The sequence below is a fragment of the Myotis yumanensis genome, unplaced genomic scaffold (genome assembly GCF_028538775.1).
Source record: "Myotis yumanensis isolate MYYU_CA2020_CCGP unplaced genomic scaffold, mMyoYum1.0.hap1 SCAF_2, whole genome shotgun sequence".
Taxonomy (NCBI): domain Eukaryota; kingdom Metazoa; phylum Chordata; class Mammalia; order Chiroptera; family Vespertilionidae; genus Myotis; species Myotis yumanensis.
The window spans coordinates 49058229-49063596 of NW_027223753.1; the positions used below are offsets into that span (position 1 = coordinate 49058229).

The following is a 5368-nucleotide window of genomic DNA, read 5'->3' on the forward strand; positions in this document are numbered from 1 at the left end:
GTCTAGAAGAGGAATCTGACAAACATAATTTTCAAGTCGGTGTGGTGCCATGGCAAGTTTGGGCATGTGCTGTGTGTGTGTGTGTGTGTGTGTGTAAGCTGGTGGTGGTGTAAGACTTCCAGGCAAAGGAGATGCTTGACCTGAGTCTTGAAGCAGGATTAGGAGCTGGTCAGGGGAGAACAGTGTGATGAATAAGGGACTTTTTTTTTTAGTCTGCAGTGTTTGCTAGAAAATTAAGTGTTAGGAAGGGAGCGGAGAGAGAGAGGCTGAAAGGTAAACAGACAGCAGATCATAGAGAACCTTGTTTGCCCTTCTAAGGAGCATGGGCTTGTCCTGCAAGCAGTATGAGGGCTCTGAGGATTTTATGTAGAAAATGAAAATGGTCCAATTGGAGTGTTCTATGGCTCACTCTTCCCAGGTGTTTCAACTGCCCAGCCACAGTGTGCCAAGTGGGATCTCGGGGTGGGGGTGGGGTTAATGTTCTTGTCTGTCCTGCCCATCCCCCTTTTCCTCCAGTGAACTTTCTTTCCTCTTAGCACCCCTCACCCCAGCCTCAATGGTAAATTTGTAATATAGGCCTGGCCAACCCTCCTGGCCATGATGATTGGTTGGGGATCGATCTGTGACTTCAGCTAGGCCAATCGGGTCTTCCCGAGACTTTTCTGCCCAAGTAGAGAATCTCCCTCTGGTGTTGCCCAGCTGGTCGATTGCTGGCCCGCTTGCCTGCCACAGAAAACAAGTTTATTACAGAGCGAAGAACAGAAGGTGGAACCTGAAAGCAGAGCGCCTGCATCCAGCTGTACCTGAGGCGAGGCCCATGGCTTTTTTGTAATATGCTTGAGCTTGTTTTTGTTTGTTTCCAGAGCAATTTATTCATTCAAATCTATTAATATGCCACCAACCATGCTCCTGTGTGTATTGTGCTGATAACTAGACACTGAGAGGATTTAACAAGTTCGTCATTTAATAAGTCTGAGTTCACTTTTATTACATGGTATTGTACACAGTCATCTGTTGAAACAGATTTCTCTTTAACAGATTTTAGTTTTAAAAAGTCATAGGTTATATACGTTCTGTATAAACTGGTGGGTAGCATGTTAGTGCCTTTGTTTTGACTTAGAAGTCTCAACTTTATGCAAAATAAAGAATATAGGTCAAAGAAAGCATAATGGGTCACTCATATAGCACAGTGTTGTTTCTGTAATTTGGAGCTTTCTGCAAGGACAGGTTCAGGCCTGATGCAGCTGTAAAAAGATTACTTAATGAATCAACTATGGAAATTGTACAAAATGTTGTTAACGTTTATAGCTTAAACTGCACTATGTTACTAATTGCTATTCAAACTCAAAAACCTGGTTCTGAATCCTCAAGAAGGTGGCACGGGCACACAACCATGCCTTCTTGTACTTAGGGGTGTGTCGGTACATATTTCAACAGAAACTTTGGCTTTAGGAATGAGTCACAAGCATTTAAAATAATGGCTTTCATCATCATTTTAAGTATACGGTAGTGGAAAGTGTACTTTAATTAAATACACATTATACCAGTGATGCTGGCAAGGTTGAAAGTTACTCCTAATGTTGATAACTATAAAAATCAGTTTGTACATGACAAGACAATGAGAGAAATAAGCAATCCCTTTGAAACGAATTCTTAAAATTCAAAAAAAAATGTTCAGTGGATCGTACCAACAGTATGCATTTTATGACAAAAACATGCACAGATTGAGCCTCCAAGGGCTCTCTTTATGAGCCTAAAGAAAATGAGCATTTATGTATTCATGGCTGTAATGAGCTTAAAAAAAAAAAGGTCAATTATTCACTTACCTCTTAGGATAAACTATCCGGGGGTGTACAGATTTAACACCCCCATTAAAACTGCTTGCAAAAGGAAGAGAGAATGAAATAAAACATTTTTCCCCCTTGGGAGTGAACTGTTTCATTTGCTATCATAACCAGCAGATGCCATTCATTAATTAACTCAAAAATGGAAGGGAGGCACAAACACACTGTTTGAGCAAGCCGACCGAAACACATTACAGTTTTAAAACTGAAGGTTATGTATTATATATTACAAAGTCTTGACTAGGCAGTGTCAAAAGACAGCTCTTTCTTTGCTTGCTTTGTGATCATACCCCTTGGAAGTGGTAAGATCTCGTGGCGCTCGGCTTCCTTTTCTCTGCAGCTTTTAAAATCTGAAAGGATCACCTCTGTGTTTCGTCCACACTCATCATGGCACCTGCATCGCCAAACTCTCCACAGTAATGGGGTGCAGAAAACAGTGACCAACTGCCTCTTTGCAAAAAATTCCTATCCATCTCCAACCACCGGATGGGCTTTACATTATAAGATCCAAATCAAGCTTATGGAGAAATTCTGCAACCACCTCTGCACCAAATGTCAAGGACATGCCTGTCCTGTTCACCCCAGCCTAAGATCTCATAGTTGGGGGCAGACCACAAAAGATCACAAAGAAGACCTTGATCTTGTCCATCAGTTGGTCACACGATTCACCAAGCCTGCTCCATAGATTGCAGATCTGGTGGTAAGCCTCCATGATAGCAAATAGTTTCTTATCCACAATGGGTGCTGTCAGTAAACAGTTAAAGCAGTCTGTGAAAGTTTTCCATAGTTCAATGTTATATCTTCTTTTACATTCATCATAAAATCCATAAATTCTATTGATGCTGGTGCACTCGTGGTCTTGGGGTAGTTGACTTCGTATGCGAGGAAGAGGCAGATAGTCTCTAGTGGCCACTTCCCCCATCCACATAGTCCCTCAACAGGTAGTTGCTTTCCGGCGGGAAACCACCGTCCTCAAAAAGTCTAAGCAAATAGTAGTATTGCCCAAGGATATCACTGCATATTTTGAGTGGTGCTTCAAGTTCCAGCAGGATAGGCTGACTGAGAAAGATCTCTTGGGATTTTAAGCGCAGTCCTCTGGTTTCATTCTCTGGTAGTTGGACAGTCTTACTAGGCTTGGACCTTCTTACTCCAGCAGCCTTTGGATGATGCTTTATTGAGTTTTTCTGTATCCACCATCCCTTTCCCACCGCTGACCCTCTTGACCCTCTGGGCTCCGCTCGACTCATGCCCCCATTTCCAAGCTACACACATAGCAGGTCAACCCCCACTGCACGCTCCCTGCTTCCTCCTCCTCTCCCCACTGGAACCAAGAGAAGAAAAATAATGGCCTTAAGCTAGTTTCTTTTGCAACTAAAAGCAGGGTGAACAATAGAGGCTGAAGGATTTCTGGGATGCAAGATTTTCTGGGCTAACACCTGGACAGTCCCAAGTGAACCCAGGCAGTTGATTACCCTAATACCAGGGGCAACCACAGAGGCTGCAGTCTAGACGGAGGCTTTTAGAGTAATTCAGTCAAGAGATGAAACGGGCCTGAACTTGTAGTTGATGAGAAAAATCAGGGATGGATTTCAGAAGTACTTGGGAAATAGAATAGGCAAGACTGGGTAAGAAATGAGAATTCTTGAATGCCCCTCAGGTTTCCAGCAAGGGCAATTTAGTGATGATAGTGCCACCAATGAAATTTTGGGGAGGGGAAATGGGTTGTGTTTCTGGTCCTTGGGTGACCATCTATCAAAATGTCCAGGAGGATAGGCAAGTCTGATGATTGGACAAAATATAGGCTGGATGTTTTGATTTGGTTTTGTTTTGTTCTGAGCATACAACAATGATAAGAATGGGTGAGATCTTTAAGAATGGGTACAATGAGAAGAGCAGCAGTGGGCTAAGATAGAAACTTGAGACTAAGGATGGGAGGATTTTAGGAGGTAGACATAAGCAGAGGAGACAGAGGGGAAAAATGAGAGTGATGTCATAAAGATGGTAGTACAGCCCACGCTGGTTTTCTCAGTGGATGGAGCATTGGCCTGCAGACCAAAGTGTCCCGGGTTTGATTCTGGTCCAGGCCACGTACCTTGGTGTGCAGGAGGCAACTAATCGATGTGTTTCTCTCACATCAATGTCTGTCTCTATGTTTCCTTCTGTCTTTCACTCTCCCTAAAAAAAAAAAAAAAGAAAAAATCAATGGAAAGATATCCTCAGGTGAGGATTAACAAAAAACAAACAAACAAAGACAAACAAAAAGATGGTAGTACAGACAGGAGAGTTTACAGAACAGAATGATTCACATGTTAGAGGGGATCTGGAGGCAGAGACTAAAGGACTCTACTAAACTTGGAAACTAGGTAGTCACTGGCCATTCTATTGAGAAAAATCAGTTTCATTACATAGGTGGGAGGAAAAGCCAGATTGCAGCCAATTGAGAAGATGGGAGATGTGGAAAAGAATACAGGCAAGGTGGACCACTCTTTGGAACATTTTAATAAAGGAGAGAAGAGGATTAGAGACTTGGGGAATAGCTGGAAGACTTGGCCTTGAACCATAGGTTGCTTCTCAGCCTGAGCATCTGATGGAAGATACTCAGATGAGTATGATGGAGACATTTGGATGTGGGAAGTTTTAAGAATTCAGGACAAATGGTCCCAACATTTTATTTTATGGAGAAAGCAGGATTTTTTTTTTTTGCATGATGGAAAGGAGATAAATAGGAGGGTTTGAGGAGGGTGATAAAGGCTTGGAATGGGGGAGTTGAGTAATCCTAATAAAAGGATTGTGAAATACCATTGGGGCTCAACAAAGATTAGAAATACTATTGCCAAAAAATACCTTAGAATAAAATTTGTTAAAAAAAAGAAATACTACTACTGCCAGTTTGTCTCCACTAATTTATTCTCCTTGTTCAATCTAATTATCTTTATGAAAACAAAGATTATCATGTCAAGACCTTATTTTAAAATTTCTACCAACTCCCTTCCTTTGTTTATATAATCAATACAAACTCTTACACTTTGGACCCAAACTTCCTTTCTAGCCTCCTTAACATTCTCCTTCCCATACTCCCACCACTAAGATCTGTGATATCTCAGAAATCTTTAGAACTTAGAATTTGGATCCACTGTTGTTTTTGCTGCTGAGAAGATCTTTCCCTATTCTTATGAACAAACTCCTACTCATCCTTCAAGGCCCAACTGATCTATTGCTTCCTCTGTGCAACCTTTTCTGACTCATTAAGTTAGAGCAACTTCTTATAATAGCACTTACCACATTGTATAGTGATTTATCTGTTTACCTCTTATTGCCCCACCCCCACTCCAACTATCCTGGGAGATCCTTGTCTTTTCTGGGTTTATCCTAGGACACACATAGTGCGAACAGGAGCTACAATATTCGGAGTTGAAGCTAAACAAATGAATAAATTCGTCTGTCCTGCTTCTAAAAAAGCAAATGTTCTATTATTGAAATGGAATGTTTGAGTGGACTAGTTTAATTTTTTGTATTATGTTTTA

General features: G+C 41.4%; 1 pseudogene; it reads right to left on the bottom strand.

Moving 5' to 3' along the window:
* Positions 1 to 1236: 1236 nt before the first annotated feature.
* LOC139001836 (serine/threonine-protein phosphatase PP1-gamma catalytic subunit pseudogene) lies at positions 1237 to 4013 on the bottom strand (annotated as a pseudogene).
* Positions 4014 to 5368: the final 1355 nt, after the last annotated feature.